Below are 20521 nucleotides of genomic sequence, written 5' to 3'. Positions count from 1 at the left end.
GACGTACAATCTAACGTTTGCGTGGCGGATTACGAGCGAAAATTAAAATTAAATTTGTCCCCCCTCCTCCTCCCTCCTGTCGTTCATAAGCTTTTACTACAGTGACCCTTAAGGCCATTAAAGATCTTAGAAGTAATTTTTTACTTTTGTCAATTCAAATATTAAGTAATAGAAAGTACCAAACCTCGTTTGTTTGCAGAAAAAACAACCACGGCTATTTTTCTTTACGTACCTGTAATAAATAAAAACTTTGATTAATTTTACATGACACTTGACAAAAAAAACAATTAACAAACTAAATAATAGGAAATTGTTATTTCTTTGCTCTTTATAATATGTATATATTAAAGTAATTACAAATAGCAGGCATTTATGATGAAATCGTAATGAATGGATAATTCCATTCATTACGATTTCTTAAATGATTGAATATTTATCAATGACACTGTCAATCATTGTCAAGTGAGGCTGTTGTAGAAACGATTTAAAAGAACATTCATAATGACTTTTGAAATTTGTATGGGTCAATTTTGTGGTTACAAGATAAAAAGCGCGTCTATTTAATTTGTTAACTATGAAACATTAATTTGATCTTGTGAAATTTATGTGGCATTTAAACAAAATAAAGTGTATATAAGCATTCTACTTAACCTCTGACATGGTAATTAAAGCTGTGTGTGAAGTCAAGCATAAATGTTCCATCTTTGAACTTGTACATATATTCTAATTTGGAAAATATTATATTGTTTTATTAAAAATAGAACTACATATATCTTGTACATATATAGAAAATGAGTTTAAAAAAAGCTCTTAACTTTTTGTATCAGAAGATTTATTATGACAGTTAATCAGTACTTTAAGTTTTTAACTTTATGATAGCAAACGAATCATAGTAATTTTCAATTCCTTTCAATATATTTAAGCCCAATTGAAACTATTTATAAGAACATACAGTAATACATAAAAATAGAATTGTCTATTCTTATATCAAATAGACGCATTGTTCAACTTGAGTTCCGGCCCAATGATTTCCGCAGTCCAAGCTATTGATTCCTTTTAAATCGAAATACAGTTAATAATTACAATTTGTCGACAGTCACTTGTCACGCACTAGAAATGGCATGAAAGTCTTTTAACAACTACTTTTTCTTGACTACACTGAAATATAGATAAAGTATACACGAGCTCATCAAATATTAACAGCAAACCCTATCATCGGGAAATAGATTTTATATGTATTACTGCAAAACCCAACATTGTTTTCATATATCTGAGTGTACGCGAACACGCGGTCTAGTAATTTCTACATCTAAAGCCAATGTAATTCCTCATTGGTCACAATAGTGTCAAATTTGACGTTGACAGTTGGTAAATTCCTTTCAACGTTCTCCAGTTACTGATCCGTAGCCCGTTGATCTACCATTTATTAATCGGCTTTACCATCGACAAAGACGGAGATCAACCGTAGTACCGTAGTCACTTGTCTTCGTTGCATCACCGCGTTGAGTAATGATGTTATAACAGGATTGATATTATGTATTTATAATGTATTTCATGTTTCGTCTACGGCTGTTACGTTTGGATAGATTTATTTATCCATCATAAGTAATTTGTTACACTGTATGCATTGAAAAATGCATTTAATTTATCACTATTATTATTTATTTTGTTGTAATTAATTGAACTAGTTGTAAATGGAAAATGGCGCAGAATATTTGTCTACAGCCTTATCTGCGGCACTTACAGACATTAATTTTGTGTTAATTGTACTTAAGATATGTGTAAATAAATCATAATAGACAACTCGATTACTATTTAAGTTGTGTTTAAAATGTTAAATAATAATAACCACTATTTAATTTTAATCATTGAATAGTTTATTTCCTAACAAAACTTTCTTTAACGCAAAAAATTTCGTCACTAAGACCACAGTAAAAATGTTCCAAAAAGGTGGAGAAACTAAGTGCTGTCGTGACATTTCGTGATACTTTTGTAACTTGTCGGTTTATGGTTCGTTACAAAATAATCTTGCGCACTTTGACGTTTGATATTGAATTTAACACGTCCTACGTGTAATCGTATGATACGCAAAACTTCATTGTAACTTTTGTCTAGAGCATTATTAGCCTTGCTGTCAGGCTAGTGGTGCGACCATACCACCTGGCCAAACATATTATTTTTGTATTAGTAAATTCTTTGTATAAGATGGCCATACTTGATAGCATTTGTCATTTTTGATATTTGTTTCAGCTGGGGTACTAAAATCATGTTTTAGCTCGCTTAACCGCCGCAACTTCTTTCTGCACAGACTCTACAGATCCTTTTTGCACATATTACACGTCTTTCGATAAACTCTATGGAGACAGACTAAAATTTGATAACATTATTTCATATGTGTAATATTTGAATATTAGTCATATTGATTTTAAATATAATCACGTGTACCAAGTTAGTCCTCGGTACCGTGATCACAATAACGAACGCGAATCCAACATTTCTCTTGACTTTCCAAGTTGAATAACCGCATTCATTCTATGACAGCGTGAAGTATGTAGATACAGATATTCTGTAATTTCAGTAAATAATTCCAAGATATTAAAGATCCATGTTTTCAACAGGTATATATCTATACTGGTAAGCATATTGATTGGATGTTATACTTATTTCTTTATAATTAGCAGTACGTCAAATAGACGTTATAAATATGATAATTTTATATTTCCATATAAAAAATGTCTTGGATTATGACTATAATTCCCCATATATTGCGAAATCTGTATAGAACGATCAACTCTCAATATTGACAAACTTGGAACAAGGAAACAATTGCTGAAATGGGAAAATTCTTTACGTTCACATGCGATTTGCTATAACTCTTTAAATAAAGTAACTATAATTTTGTTGAAAATGACTTTACATTCTATGATTTATATTTTGTTTAAAATTTATGCATATTAATAACGATTGAAATTAATTTAAACATTACAACACATTGAATGAATAATTTAAATTTATAATAATAAACTTTATTCATAACATTAATATTAATAATATAATTTTCGCAATTTAAATACACAAATTATAAATTACTAACTTGTCTATTGCCACAAAGCGACCCTGTGGTCTAGAATCTAGACAGGAGAAAGTCTAGCATTTATCTAATTGCCCTGCAATTTATGGGTTTTCACCCATTACTTTGCTCGTTTGTAAAATTTAAAATATCTTTCTAATGAAAGTTTCTTTAAGTAGATAACTTTTCTTGTAAAATTTACTTATTATTATAAGATAATCAATAAATATGCGCATTTTGCACTAATGTAATGAATTTCTAATCTCAATTTTTTGTAGATTAATGTGGCGATATTTTTAAAATTTGCACATTCAAATATGTTGATTACATATTGTTTATTTGTGAACGATTGTTATTGAAGATTGAGATGGAAAGTGCACTTAGAATTCACACACACAGCGATGGATGCCCTACTTTTCGTACGCAATCCCTTGGCTATACAAGCAATGCTGCGTATGCAATTTATGTTCGAATTAAACCCCTACATTTTTCGGAATGAAAGAAATCTTAATAATCTACTTAGATTAATTCCTTTTAAATATATTAAAAAAAATATATATATATTTTTACTTCTCTGGAAAATATTTGCCTACCTTCTAAGGGTCCTAAAATTAAAAAAAATACTATTTTTTGAGAATCCAAAGTTATAAGATATATGGAGATATAAAAAACGTGTTTATTTTAATTTAATTATTTCCAAGGTTCTAACATAGTTAAGTTAAAACATAGAGTCAGCAAATCCAATCAATTTAAATTTATAATTCGCATCTCAAACAGCTTGTGGGTTGGTAAGGTCGACTGGTTTTACCCAAAGAGACAAGTTTCCGAAATGTCATTCGATAGTAAACATATGTGCCTGGTCGTACCACTTGGTAACACGTACTTATACATGCAAAATATATACATTTCCATTAATAAAACAATGCTTTTGACAAGTAATGGCGTTTTTTTTTCGTTTCGACATAATGGGTATTAAAATTGTAGATACCAATTAAAATAAAATATGACTTTTGGTGATAGTGTTGATTAATATGATGCTTATAATATACTATAAAAGTTGCATATTGGGCCAATTGGTTAGTCCTAACATATTGAATGTGACAAAGATCGTCATATCACAAAAAATATCCTATTTATGTAATTATTTAAGGAGTTTTTTGATATCTAATTTTTAAGACATATCCGTGACTTGTGACTGGAATTTAATGCAATTAAATATTTTAACACATTTTACAACCAGACCTTACAATAATTACCTAAATTTGCCTACTTTATATTACTGCATATATAGGCATTGAATTGTGACAATTAATTAAGAGGAATTTTATGAGGTCGCGTGTTTGATTTAAGGGGAAACAAATTGCTACGAGAGAGACACTACTAAGAAAAAAATATTGCATTTTTATATTTTCTTTTACAGGCAAGTAAGAGATCAGCGTAATGCGTTTCGTCGCCTTTTAGGTCTAAAACATCCGGATATCTCACAAAGCTGCACCGTATGGGTAAGAATTAATTGCGCTCCAGAGATAAACCAATCTGGCGACAGCCTATGATATTATGTCTGTTCTCTCAGCCATTACGGGAGTAAAATATGTATGAGCCGCGACAGCTTAATTAATAGAAAAATAATCCTCTTATACGACATACTTATCTGCATATTTATTTAGAAATTACGCCTGAGGCGAAGAAAGAATATCCAATTTAGTTCACATATACTTTCTAACTAATATTGCGATGACTGACCATGCCTTTTTGTCTAACTTATCAATTAATAATGAACTCTATTCAAAAGCTGCAACATGCATTTTTGAATGACAACTTCTCTGATCAGTATCTAATTATGAATGTTATTGCTGTTCAATTGCTTCACACGGGTTTTATTGCATTCAATATAAGTGTAAGTTTTTGAAAAGACAAAAATATAGCCAATTGGAAATAAAAATTGAGATCTAAGATAAGATGCACATAAAATATATATGTGTCGCTAAACAATTTTTGTTTTATTGTTCCCCTAGCCGTTTATTTATTTAAAACGCGTAACTTGAAGCTGGAAGGACTTCTGCACGTGTCTATTTTGAAGGAAAATAGCTGTATGTGCCTGACACACGTTGATTTAGGTCTGATACAGTATTAAAAGCGTATATAGATACTTAAAAAGTATAGTTGCAAATGGCCGGTATTTCAGTACCCGATGTAAGTGTTGAGGTTAATCATTGTACTATATTAATATAAGGCATATAAAGTCACAGGCTAATAAAACGTTAATTCAAGGTAAAGGTAATCTCTTTTATTACTAGATTAGTTCTTAATGTTTCTAATTTTCTACTAATGTATTTAAAATAAATTGATTTCCTGTATTTCGGTAGCAAGGCTATTGGTATTATTTTAATTAAAAATAAATATGCCCTCCGGCGCGATATTATTGAGAAATCATAGATCATAGAAAATCAATAGATTAACATTTGTGTTCAGATAATTTTAAATTGTGGAAGAAATAATTTGATATAAATATATGGCAATGATGTATATCGAATACTTAGTTACTTGTCTATGTGGAGAAAGCGATAGGATTAAATCGTTGTTCAAAAATTATCGTTTCTACACAAGGAAGCTAAATTTAATGATTTTTATTATTGTATATCATTCGTATTAAATCATTACCATAACTTATTAATTAAATACCAAATATATAAGCCTTCTTTGCATTGCAACGTTTACTATTTTATTTAACATGTAGCTATTTTATAAACAAAAAATTAGAATAACTATATAATAATAATATATTGAGAAATTATTTCAAATTCCCACGCATATTTTGCATAATTTAATTAGAAGTTGATTTAGTACTCAAATTGAATAGAGACAAAAACAATCCAAAAACAGTTTTTTATTATCTTTTTTAGAGATATTTACAAGTAAACGACCTTTCAATGTAAACCAGATTAAACGATATATTGCAGGATGTCGTGATTACTTCTCAGCGATAGAAAATGTAAATTTATAATTACTTAAAATTTATATTAAGTAGTACTGAAAGAAAAAAGTCGACAGCTTGTGGTAATTAGCAAATAAATACCTTTTTTCCTAATATATAAATTTTTCGTAAAATATTGAGTAATTTAAAAAAAAAAGAAGCATAGATAGATCCGGTTCAGTTAGATTTGAAGATTCAACGACTAAAATTAATATACATCACCAAAGTCATTAAGTTTTCAAAGTGGATTATTAGCATATATCACCTATCTTGAATCATGTTTAAATTGAGAATTAAATTGTAAAGGTCAAACTATCTTATTATTCTTAGTATAAGCAAATTTAAACTTTGTTACTATTAATGAAAGTTTTTGTGTCGTACGTATGTGTAATAATCAAATTATATTTGAGACTTCCGCTTCCACGCGGAAAGAGTACTAATGAGCATATTTTAAATAATATTAGTGTTATTTATTATGATAACATTAAGTTATATACCATTTCTTACCTTTGAATATAAAAACAGCAATTTTACTATAGCTTCGTCAAGAACATATTGCAATAGATTACTCGAATTCTATTCAAATGATATACGTTCGTGTTTGTATAGTTCCAAAAGAGCCCAAGTGGCGCTGCTCAATTATTTAATTTTAAGTATTCTTAAATATTATTATTATCATAAAAAGTACTATACTATTAGGGCATACCTAGCGTTATCAATGTTGACAAAAAATGCATAGCATAATTATTATTTTTCGTGATAAATCTTCTGCATACCAAAGCATATCATACAAATAATTTAAATAGAGTTAGAGAAAACAACACAATGTAAAATAATCTGTGGTGTTGATTTTCCTCAATGTCGTAACAGACGCCGTGTTGTAACTTTAGCAACTGGTCCCACACCCAGCGAACGCTTGATCTCAACTGTATACATTAATATAAATTTATAAAAATATAAAATGTATATGTAGTAAACACATACATCATATATACAATCTAAAGATTATAATTTTTTGCTAATTTATTGAGAAAATATATCTTTGTATAACTAATGTTAACTGTAATGCCCTATGCGTGTACTTCATGATATAAAATTGAAAGTGCCGGATACGTATTTGTACGCGGTAATCAATCTTATTTATACAGGCATAATGCATGTTTTTGCATATAACAGACACAAACGCTTCTCAAATCCTTTATTAGATAATAGTTAAAGTACTGAAATGATTCTCTTCCGACGACCTTAATACTTACTCGGAAACGTATAAATGAGAATGTATCAATTATTATTGATCATTCAGTTAACTTTTAATATATTTTAGCCAAATTTCATATATGCGAAAGTTTATTCATACAAATTCTGGAACATAAACAAATCCCGCCGTGCAAAATCAGGTTACATTTTGTTATTAATAAAAAAATCAGACTGAAATTAAATGCATAGATTAATGATCATTAAATGATTGTAAAGAGGGCTCATAAAGAACGGAGGGAAAACGATAAAAAGAGACCACAGCTTTATTCTAGAAAAAACTTGCCGAAAAACGTTCTGTGTGAGGTATTTCCATTACCATCATCATACATCTATCAAAAGAGTGTAAATCATCAAATCTTGTATCTGTAATATTTGAAATCATAATACGTACCTAAAATAAATAGTGTCTATAGAGTTACAATTACCCGGACTATTAGCTTTCTTTTGTTAAACTTTTATATACGATTTTAAACCTAAATGCATTGATATAAGGACATTTGATCTATGTTTTAAATGTGTTGAAATTTTATTGATGGATACTTATCGTGGGACTTTCGTTTCGCTAACTGAATCATTATGGCTTTTGTTGAATTCAAATAGCATTGTCGTGGGACTATTTATATTCAATACAATGTACAACGTCAATAAGCACACCCAAATTATAATACATAAAAGTTTTGCTGGACATATTTTAATTTTTTTACGTTTTGGCTTAACAAAATACCTATTAATAATAGAAATAATTTAAATGGCAAAACAACGTTTGATATGTTAGCTTGTTACTATATACTGTTATTATAAAATTATTGGGTATTGATTATTATTAGAAATTAAAATATTACAATACTTTTAGATAAATAGATTTTTTAATATTCTTATTTTTTAATATTAATTGAAGTATCTTTGTTTATTCAGTTTGAAATGTACAATTAATAAACAATTGTAAGATATATATAATTAAAAACAATATAATCAGTCATAATGTCAAACTGATTTTCAGTAGGATGGTAGTAGACCATAATATATTATTTTTAATATTTTATATTGGTATATTTGAAAAACATAAGTAATAATAATAGATTCTCTTGGGTCGTGGGGATCAAGTGGTCAAGCGCAAAGATTAAAGTTGGCGCCTGGTAGACAGTACCGGTGACCGCAGAGCTGGTGCTCTCCTCGCTCTACGAATAAGTACATATCGCAATACGGCGAGGAAATGCTGCCAGCGTTAAAGGTACACTGCCACAGGGACCAAACTTTTTAAATTTGTTTGAATTTTCTATTTATCAATTTTGATTAGTATTATTACTATATAGGTTAAGAACATTCCAAATATATATTTGTGTATGAATAAATTATGTTTTGATTTAGCAATAAAACTTGATTTTCCATGTATAAACTATTGTCATGAATAATTTTGTTGGAATATGAATTCAATTATATTTTTAACATACAACATTTAAACCTTCACTTGTTCCTTCAACTTTAAGATAAAATCTTGCTTGAAAAGTTGTTTGACCTACATTAAGGTGTCCAATTGAGTTAAAATATTGTATATAAAGTGTAAGTAATTTTGATGACAGAGCATTATCAGCTACCATTATTTAATGCGGGCTAAGGTTAACTGTAACTCAATTCTAAGAAAGGGTAAAAAGAATCATTAATATCCTTCAAAATATCAACGTCATTTAAGACAACATTTTATATACAAATTTTGTATATTTATTTATATATATAAAGAAGTTACGTTACGCACGCATTTACGCAGCCTTTAGTCAGAAACTACAAATGTTATAGGCTAAGACTACTTCAGATGCTTCCATAGTTAGCGAATATTTGAGGCCTGTGGGGTTGCATATGTATAGCCATAACTTAACACTTTTATGACTCTAATATTAATTTATTCAAATTATACAAAGATAATATTAACATATCACCAATAAATATGCGCGTCGGTCACAAGGCAATATTACGAAACCAAATGGGCATATATTACGAAACTGCAAATTTTTCTGATTATATCATAGTATATGGTAAAATTGTTGTGACATCAATTTCAATATTTTATGTTTTAATTAAGTTACTTTAATGTGTCAGAGATCTACCCTACAATTAAGAGATATCTATACCAATTAATATCAAAATAAATGACAAGAAAACGAAGCAATTAATATAATTTATTAAATAACCATAACAAATTGAACAACAGAAATAATTAATATTAGACTTTACGAAAACGAGACAAACAATTATTGCATAACAAAATTGTTTGTGATTTGTCCTAATATTGTAAAAGGGCCTTTTATATTAACTGATCATTATATCTACTGAAATAAAAAAAGAATAAAAAAAAGTTCTAATCCACAGAACAATAAACATTATGTTTGGAAAAGTGAAGTAACTGCATTGAAAAGACCTCAACGCGTTCGCTCGTTGATGTCTTATTAATGCGCGAATGACAATGGTTTCCTCCATTACCACAAAACGTAATAATTAAACTCATAATTAAACCACAGACCATTAGTAACATTCTTTACATTTGTTAATTAACATGCAATTTGTTTGTTTTAAACTTATTCAAATCCAGTTCCTTGCTTTACACGTAACGAATTTTCAATTCCTCATTTTTTATAACAAGACTTCCGCATTGGGACGCAAATTGTATAATCATTAAAACACTCACCGTTTGCAAAAACTCTTTGGAAGGTGAAAGTGATGGGTGAAGCTATTTGCAAACGTCACTGGCACATAACACAATCACAGATTTGAAAATAAAATTCACAGAGGTGTTCTATTTTTAAATATTAAGGGTTGTTCGGGGTGTACGCGGCAGTACAGTGCGCGATACAGCGGCGGGCGGGCGCACGGAACGACTGGCGGCAAGAGACTGCGCACTCCCACCATTCACGACCGAATTCGAAATACTAATCACCTTGCTATCGACGGTGATTGAATCACAAGAGATGAGATGTAGCGAAATCATACCTGTATCGATATAAAATTAAAATAAAAGCTTTTTCTTTCTTCTTCTCTCATCTTCTTTCTTTTAATTTCTAAGCTTCATTTCCTTTAAAAATTTCTAATTAATGTTTGGTCAGTCAAAAAATTTAAGTAATTATTAATTAATTTTAAACATATATGCAACAATTTAAAATAACAGACTTGCAGTATTTTATAGAAAAATGTATCAACCAAAAGTTAACCTCCATTTTTAAAATGCTTTATAAATAGATTTACAAACTGTCTTATTATAAACTGATTTTTTTCACTCAATTCAATCGCTTATTGTTTAGACCACAACAAAATTGGGTATGTCACGGATCTTAATGACGTCTGTCATTTCTCCCACACCTTAAGGTCACAAAAACGACCCAACTATTTAGTAGTGATACTGCGATGCCTCATATCTTATTACGAGCTTTTCCGGAATCAGATCCTTGGAACAAAAGGTCATTACTATCATGACTTTATTGTAATTCAAAATCAAGAATTGCTTATTTTTAGATCTCTTTGTATAGAGCTGAAATGAATCGTAAAAAATGTTTACCTTACGTTTAAATAGTCATTTACTTTTTATGTTGAATTCGTGCAACACGTTCTGAAGGAAAATATAATTAAGTACATCCCCTTTGTGGGGCCTCATAGCCTAGCGGTCTTATTAAGTGGCAGCTAGGTGAGGGGTACCGGGTTCGATTCCCGGTTCGAGGGCAAGTTTTAATTTAATTTAAATTTGTTCTCGGCCTTTGGGAGGGTTGTGCGGTACCGGGCGAGTGCCTAAACCATACATGGAGGACACGGTCGAATTTCTAAAGACAAGCACGAATTATAAAAAAATCCTATACTTGACGCTGGCTAACGCACAAATCGTGCCAGAGCCATAAAAAAAAGAAAAAAAGAAAGTATATCCCCTACATTCTTGAAACAAAATATTATTACGTAGTTGTACTTTTTTATAGGACACGGGAAAAATGGGCATTGGTTAACGTCAGATCGCTGTCCATAGACAATCACGCCGTCTTGCCGGTCTTTATTTGTATGGTAATTTAGATGTTTATATGTTTACAAAAATGAGTGGGAGAAAATCATACCGTTTGTAGTTCTACCACCCACCAGGTTGTGGTATAATAAAATATTTACTTTTAATATCTGCACTGAAATCATATTTTGTTTAAATGTGTGCGTGTACTAGGTGTACACACGTAAGAAGTGAAACTCGTTAATGACCTTATTTTTCGAAAAATGATCTACTATATGCAACTTTATAGAAATTGGTTAAATAAAGTTAAATTAGATAAAGTTTAACAAAAGGCTTTTACTATCATAGACATGAATACAAATATAATTATTTCATTTTACCTTATTACTACTAAGATTATTACAGAATTTCATTAATTGTAATAGAACTATTACTATCATTGTTATCGTTATTATATATTTTTGTCATTAATGGCTTCGAATCTCTTCGGATCAACCGTGGTAGGGACAAGAATAAAATGGCGCGTTACCGAAAAATTTGACGGTAAATTTTTTTCCCAGGCCGATAAAGAAGTTTGACTTCAAAAAGCAACATGGCGCGTAAGTGAAAAACGTGACGATTGACAAAATTTCTCCCATACGTCGATAAAGAAGTTTCACTTCAAATATGCTTTAATTCTCTAAGACTTAATTTCAACTTGAAACGTATGTAAAAAACAATGTTTAATTTGTATATACCATTAAATTGTTGCAAAGATATTCTATTAAGAACAAGCAAATTATAAATAAGGCAATAATCAAAGCATCGTGTGTTTTGCAGACATCGAAACCGCGACCCTGGACGTCCCACGTCTCCAATAGCAATTAGAGACACCAGTATATTTGCACCGGCGTCGTGTCAAACTACATCAAGAATTATTATAGGACAACTATACACGTTGCAACATCATCAAACTGAGAAACTTTAGAGATTTTAATAAGGAAAAACATAAATTATTTTAAAAGAGGTACTCTCTGATAATAAGGATAATATTTTTTAAGACTTATACAGCACCTAGTAATAGGTGTCATTAGATCCCTAAGACGAAAATAAAAACAGCATTAATCCTTAGTAGAAACTTGTATTAACCGGTAAGAAGGGTAACTGGTACTAATTTTCTATGTAAGTTTTTTTTAACACTTATACAGCACCTAGTAATAGGTTGCATTAGATGCCTTAGACGAAAATAAAAACAGCATTAATCCTTAGTAGAAACTAGTACTAACCGGTAAGAAGGGTAACTGGTCCTAATTTTCTTTGTATCTATGAGCTCAAAAAAATTTATGAAACATCTGTTTGAATACTGAGACATTCTTTGAGCTAGATATTAAGCCAAAAATCTTGCTTAACCACTAACTTATTAGTAATTTTTGGAAAGAAAATCTTGTAATGACTCAAAATTTCTTGAAACAAAAATTGTCCTTACCTTGAGTAGACTTCCAATTGAATCATAGTTCCGTATATCGGCAGCCTTTTGCCATATGATCGTGTCAACATTTGGCATTGGCCTACATGTAACCAATTCAATATTCGATTACAACAGAGGTGACGAATATCACTTGAGTGTAATTAACGTGTCTAAATAACGCCCCTAAACATAAGAGTTTAAGTTTAATCACGACGTAAAATAAGAGATATTACGTCCATCATTTCTACTTTTATAAAAGTAAAAACATATGTTTATTATGGAACATAAGATACTGGTATCACTTATTCCACGTCATTAAATTTGAATCTGTAGGCATCCCTAAGTTGATAAAAGTGTAAAAAGGCTACTATAAAGTAAGCCTTTTTACACAGCTTTTCTTTAATACATTTCTTAAATTTATTAAAAGGCAGAGATTACTAAATCCCAGAAGCTCTTCTGCCTCTGGGGATTTTATTTAAGAAGAGTATCCCTTTTCCCAAAAAATAATTACTATCTTTAGATAGTCTAGTAAGGGGATATTGCAGCCTACGTTTGTTCCGAGTATATATACTAGGTATATATATATACAATGTATATATACTACATACCGAGTATGTGTAAGTCACGTACTTATACGTGTTAAACTTTAAACCATGCTGCAGCCTAGATCTTGGCCTCAGATATCGTTATTGTTTCATTATTTGTTTTCACCATTTAATTTTATTAAAATGTAAGTAGGTGATAAGGCTTCTGTGCTTGACAGTCGATAGCAACTTTTAGATCTAAGGTTTCTACGCAATGTTGTCCTTCGCTATACATAAAGTACGAAATGTGCACTAAGAAAAATCCATTGGTGTCCAGCCGGTAGAAAGATCTCAGGGCGGACTCGCAAGTTATTTATCTCGTTACTCTATAAGTGTTTGGCGTCAAATATATTTAACAGAAGTGGACATAACATAATGGAATATATCGAAATAAAACTTTTTAAGAGTAACATACCCTTAAAATTGTATTATTATATAAAATACACTATATAATTAAAAATTTGTTATATTATTGTATTTTTTTCGTAATATACGTAAATTGTAACGAGTCTTGCTGTTTTGTATTTTATTTACCTAATATTAGACTACATTCAAATTAATATTAGTAACAGATCATGTCACGTCATGTCTCATGCTTTGGGCAATCCCAGAACACGCGAGATACCGCGATGTGTCATCTCAAAGAACGTATCAAAATGGGAAACTTCAAATTTGCATTAACTTGACCTTGGTGTAGTGTGGTTAGGAGGAATGTCTTAATTATCGTTAGGCTATAATATTTATTGTGCACTGTTTCCGAATGTTTTTTACACTAGTGACTAATTCGCTTATAAAATATTCCTAAAATAAGAATTCTGTGAATTCCCACAGTTAACTCCCCAAATTTTGTCGATTTCCTTCTACATACAATATAATGTAAATATATCAAAAGTTAAATATTATTTAAAAATTACTCGAAACTGTTGCTGATTAATACGAACTACAAATTTGGTGAAGTTGACAGTAAAAACCAAAAAAACTGTTGCATATCTGTCATTGACTAGATACTGCTGACCAATTACAATCAAGCGAAACGTCATTTCGTTTATGTTTTTCATACTCTCGTGATATTTTGTATTCGAGCATCACGTGTATTTTTTGTTTACTGGTATTTTCTTTAATACCCAGCCTTTAATAGTATCGAAAGTCTTAAATTCTCTTAGTAAATAGGGTAATTTTAAAGCGTGTGAAAAAAGCACAAATCTTTTATATTTAGCCGACAAACTTATACAAATATATGTGAATGTATTTCAACTAAAAGATATTCATTAGGATGATGTCACATGATAGATTTCAAAAATAATTAGATTTCAAAGCCTGAATAGGAGGAATATAACTGGCATTCACATTTAAAGTTTCACACATCACAGCACATATTCATTGACATTTAAAATGCCTTTTACTAATGACGCTGAATTACATTTTTACAAATAGAATAATTTTGACGCCTTTACGAAATTAAAAATCAACTAGCTATTGAATACATCATTCTTCGGGAAAAATATGCTTTTTGAAACGTCAGTTTAATTTCAAGGTCAAATTGACTGGAGTGCTGTAGGTGAATCAGTATAAACCGAGAATTGATATTGTATCTGTGTCGGATAAATATAATTCAGCCATCCAAGGATTCAAATCTAGGACCTCTGGGTATACAGTATATAAGTGTTGTGAACACACAGATTACAAACAATTATTACGTAAAATAATACTAGATTTTGAACTTTCAACGAGATAGAAAATAGGAATAAAATTGTTTAAAAGCGTTATATAGGTAACATGTAAAATAAGTTGGTTAAGCCAGAACCGACGCCGAATTCTTCGAAAATTTTCCTGTCGCGAAACATTTATGACAGCTGGCCAAACATAACATTATTTTGCACATTTTTAGCGCATGTTTAATTTCCGCTAAGATCTGTATAAGAATGAGTTGTTCCTTTTAAGGAAGTTAGGTCATTGACCCTACGCTTAGATATCATTTTCCTTTTACGAGAACGTGACATCATGCTCCCTACGCGGTGTTATCTTAATTTATAACCTTTGGACACGTATCTGTGGGTTTCTAATTAGCAAAATGTGTTACATGAAATAATTAAATTCTTAAGGCGCTTTTGTTTTCATTCGATACAAAGACAATACAATGGTGTATTTTGGTATTGTGTGTCTAATTACATCTTTTAAAAGCCATTTAGTATACGTTATAATTTTACGTTAGTAAAAATCATCTTATAGTAACATTTATAATTATACAACAATAACAGTTATAATCTGTGGCAAGCCCATCTACGAGCGAAGTATTCGACAATGTCACTATTAAATTATTATTTTCTGGACCATATACGAGTTGGTCGTTTAGATTAATCTGATGCTTCAACAGTACATTGTGAGCAATTTTTTTGTAAAATAAACTTAAAACATAAACAAAACCATTTACTTCTCAACATTCCATTATACTGCATATATTATACGTATAGAAGCTATGCAAAACTTAATTAATATACACGTTCAAAGAACAAAGTCGAATCAAGAATCAAATTGAAATCATCTTATATGCAAACAATTTAATCGGCAATAACTTTGCACACGCACAATAACGATTAAAATTCAAATTGGATATTTATTATACTTCCCCAAATCCACGATATATCACCGCGGAAGAACATTAAAAACCTATTCCTCACAACATGCTAACAACTTTTCAATTTGCTTTTATGATATCGCATTTATCGATATGTTTAAACCAAGTTTTTTGTAAACACATGGGTGGTAGCCATTTCAAATGTTTTTATATCCTTGGATGAGCAACTGATGTGACTAGACATATGAAAATTGATTTGAATGTCTGATATTAAGTGTATCGATTTAGTTCTTAAATAGAGTTCTTACAAGTTCTAATAAGCCTATCGAGTGGAGAGCGACCGTTTATGATTTTTTCAAGACCATGAGTTCCTTGATATCCATCAAAAAAGATCGTACCATTTCTGAAAAGGCCGTTTAAGAGCTTCTCAAGAGTGCGTTGCCTTCTGACCGTTTGAGTATACACGGGCTAGCATCAGATAAAACAAGGTGACACTTAACATTTGTCCCCTAAATTCCAGTTCTATATTTAAAAAACCTGAGAGCAATTAAAATTGATTTCCCAAACAAAGACGCTCAATAATTTGAGAACTGAATCACAGATCTTACTAAATATAGAAATACTTCTTATCATTCTTTATAAAGTTTTACAACCCGGAAATAAGTAAAATGTACTCAGTGTATTTTTAAATAAATCGCTTGAGGCGCCGATATCGTGGCAATTGATGATACATCAAATATAAATCATTACTGGAGCAAACATAACTGACCGGACACGTTTTCGGGAAACTATTTTCTTACTCAAATCAGTGATGGCTCAAAGTTACAGTTACTTAATAATATTAATAATGCACATTATATTCGGTAACCTGTTGCGTACTTACAGTATTCCTATTAAAAATCGAATAAAGTTTTACTATAAAACAAAAACAAATGATACCTTCTCAAATCAAACCTTTTTTATATTTTTCTTTTGTGTGACATCCATGTTCTATGCAAGGTTTGGTTCAGTTCATGGAGGAGATCGATGATATTACGATTGGGAGGTGACCAGATTCCATATACTGTCATGACTTATGTTTTGTATATAAATAAATGCTTTAGTCACACCGTAATATGCTTAATAATCGTGATGTAATGAGTACCGACAATAAAATAAATATTTATTCAATATATAAATTATATTAATTCTACTACTTTAGTCTGAATAAACTAAATTGACAGAAGGAAATTCTTCGCATATTTGCGCGTTTGCTTATCAAAAAACAGTTTCATAGCCATATATTTCGCTCGCACATGAGTAGCGTAAAAAGGGGCCATCATTGTATACTTAACGGTTCATTGTTCAATGTTTAATCGACGGGACAAATATGTTTTTGGACGGTGTAACGTAGGTGGCGTATTTTGCGGACCTTGAAATTTGTAGCACGCGATAAAGCCTTAATCGTATAGACGAAAGGGTCAAAGTTGATTGTAACAATGAAAAGTTATTTTTGTTATTGTTGTTTTTTATGGAAACCTGGTATTCTGATACACGTAAGATCTGCTATGTTATATTTTGTAACCGTTAAAGATTTGCGGATAACTGCACTGTCAGAAGCCTTTTATGTGTTAGGTTTAAAGACATTTTTTTTTTATTGAAGTGAAACTTCTGTATCGGGGTTGGAAAAAAATTTTGTGTAACATTTTTTCGTTACGCGTCACATTTTTCGGTTACGCGTCACATGTTTCGGTTACGCGTCACATTTGACCGTTACGCGCTACTTTTTCTTGTCCCTACCAGGGTTGATTCAAAGAGATTCTAAACCATTAATAACAAAAATCTATAATAACGATAACAATGATACTAAAAATTCTATTACAATTTATAAATTCTGTAATAATCTTAGTGGTAATAAGGTAAAATGAAATAATTGTATTATTTGTATTCAAGTCTGTGATATTAAAAGCCTTTTGTTAAACTTTATCTAATTTAACTTTATTTAACCAATTTCTGTAAAGTTGCATATAGATAAATTTCGAAAAATAAGGTCATAAAGAAGTTTCACTTCTAACGTGTGTACACTAGTACACGCACATTTTTATAGTCTCATAACAGACAATAGTCACTTACATGAGAACTTATATACTAAAGATACAACAATAAACAAATATGTGTTAACTATGGCATTAATCCAGGATGAGGTTTACAAAACTAACCAAATTGTTTTACTATTTTAACTTAAAGGGTTAACAAAGTTGAAATAATATTAATAAATATATAAAAATAAAAATATGTTTATTATGGAACATAAGATACAGGTATCACTTATTCCACGTCATTAAATTTGAATAGATAGGCATCCCTACTCATCGGCAAAGAAGACAGAGGGTGTATGCCGAGAGAAAAAGCCGGCGTAAAAAACTCTCGGTATCTTTTAAAATAGCAAATCATCATACAAAAAGACTATGCCAAACAACACTTATTTAAAAACAAATATCGCAAATTCATTAGAAGTAGCCTGTCTAACACTAGTCCCAGGCCCTTTTATCAACTAGATAATCGTTAATTTTATATTAAACCTTTTTACACAGTTTTTCTTTATCACATTTCTTAAATTTATTAAAATGCAGAGATAAAAGAGCCTCTGGGATTTTATTTAAGAAGAGTACCTATCCCTTTTCCCTAAAAAGAATTACTAACTTTAGATCTAGAGAGTCTAGTACGGGGAAATTGCAGCCTGCGTTTATTCCGAGTATTAGCATTGTGCGTTTGTTCTATTTTAGTAAACTTTTTGTATACATACATAAAATTTTCATAAATATATTGCGAGGGAAAGGTAAGTATATTAATTTCCTTGAATTTATCTCTCAGAGATTCCCTACATTTTAAATTATAGATTGCACGAAGATTTTTAATTCCGTAGAATTCTGACAGCTATCATTTTTTGACATGTCAGAGATGGCAAACCAAATTGGCCGGGCACATTTTTCAATTTCAATACGAGTCTGAACATCTGAGTCTATACATACATTTTATTTGTTAGTGAATGTATCCATTTTATTAAGTGCGGTGCTCCACATTAAAAGAGGTTTAACGGAGAGTTATAATTTCGTCTCTTTTCATCACAAACAGTAAAAAACGCATAAGTTAAGATAACATTTTATTTTATTAAAAAGGTTTACTAAACCTGGAATTAGTAGGCAGTGATGCCAGCTAAAGAACAAAATGAAATAATTAAAGTTATTTCGAGATATTGTTCGTGATATTGAAATATATATTATTTTTGTATTAGGTCACTTGAGTAAGTAAATATTTAGATTTACCTTTTTGAAGGTAAAACAGAAATACGTAGCATTTTATTTTTTACTGCCGTCGAATGGGTCAAATTTGTCCCTTTTTAGTAGCAACACTTACGAAATATCAGAATTCTACGGATAAAAAATCGGAGTACATATTCTTCTAATTTTTTCCATTTAGATAGATTTTTAGGCGAAAACAAATAATTTATCTTAAACCTTTTGAGTCTGTTAGAAGTAGCAATACCCTTTCCATGTCCCATGTGATACACAGACTTCTGCGTCGGTTTCGTTGATTATTCTCAAGGTGAGTATATGATCAATCAGTCAGATCATTCTTCTAACCTAGTATAAATATCCAATAACCACAGAAGTTTATAAGCAACGGATTCTGCCCTTATTTTAAAACATTAGTTGTTTACAAAATACGTACATATTCTAAAGCTTCTTAAACATTTTAAAGAATTCCAAAAATTTATAATTTCACACACTAATGGCTTTCGCTGATCATTGTGCGTCCTCGACATTGAATTACAGTTACGTTCAAGGAAACAGAATGTCTGGATCATATATCGAGCCGCGGGGGGGTGACACACTTGTTTGACCGAAATATCCGCTATCGGTACTCTGTGATGTAATTGTGCTTGTGACTCAAATGGGTAATTAAAACTCGATAATACCGTGTAAGTTAATATTTGTTGGACGATCGTGCGTTTAAGGTGTAAATAAAATTCGTGTTTAATTTTATTTATAAGCATCCGTAGTAATGCAGAAATAGCAACAAACCGACAAGACTTATATCCAAAAAGGCGGAAGGCTGGTCATCACCTTCTTGTCTATTAAAAAAAATGACCATGAAACTAATAGAGATACACTGGACTACATTTAAAGGATTGCAAAAGTTTATGCTTATTATGAATCTCTTTATTATTTTCATTAAAAAAAATAATTTACCCCATAAGACATTGTAATTAAATATTTTGATCTTGTTCTAGTGTTTTTGAATTTAATGCTTCATAGACTATTGTTATAGAACGTTGATGATTTAGAATGTTAAATAATTCCGTTTTAATTAAATCCTTTACGCGTTAAAGAAACCACGTTTGTAAAACAGCTTATTAAAAAATAAAAATAAGTTCCAGATAATTGATTTAGGTCAATCTTAAATCACATATCTTCTTTGACCGGAAATATTCGAGACGTCATATTTTTACTGGTTGTGTAATCACGAACCGAACGGTGCTTAATGTGAAATTAATTTAATTATTTTGCAATCAAAATTATTTATACATATTTAACTTACATTTACATTATCGGATATTATAAAGCCGTTATACATTAAAGATTAAAGGATTTTAAAGAC

General features: G+C 30.3%; 1 protein-coding gene across 3 annotated transcripts in view; it reads right to left on the bottom strand.

Annotated features, from left to right (window-relative positions):
• Positions 1-20521, bottom strand: part of LOC125057970 — a 133734-nt gene that overhangs the window by 79442 nt on the left and 33771 nt on the right. Inside the window, exons 1-2 of one of the 3 annotated variants that reach the window (XM_047662269.1) lie at positions 9982-10206; positions 185-232 (exon numbers count right to left, since the gene is read on the bottom strand). The exons of 1 other annotated variant lie outside the window; for it this stretch is intronic. The gene's annotated coding sequence lies outside the window, so the exon portion shown is untranslated. Of the gene's footprint in view, positions 1-184; positions 233-9981; positions 10207-20521 lie in introns of those variants that run through there. One more of the 3 variants, XM_047662197.1, reaches the window with a different exon arrangement.

This window comes from Pieris napi, chromosome 1, assembly GCF_905475465.1.
Source record: "Pieris napi chromosome 1, ilPieNapi1.2, whole genome shotgun sequence".
NCBI lineage: Eukaryota > Metazoa > Arthropoda > Insecta > Lepidoptera > Pieridae > Pieris > Pieris napi.
The sequence above is the reverse complement of the archived record's forward strand: the minus strand, read 5'-3'. Positions and strand labels throughout refer to the sequence as shown.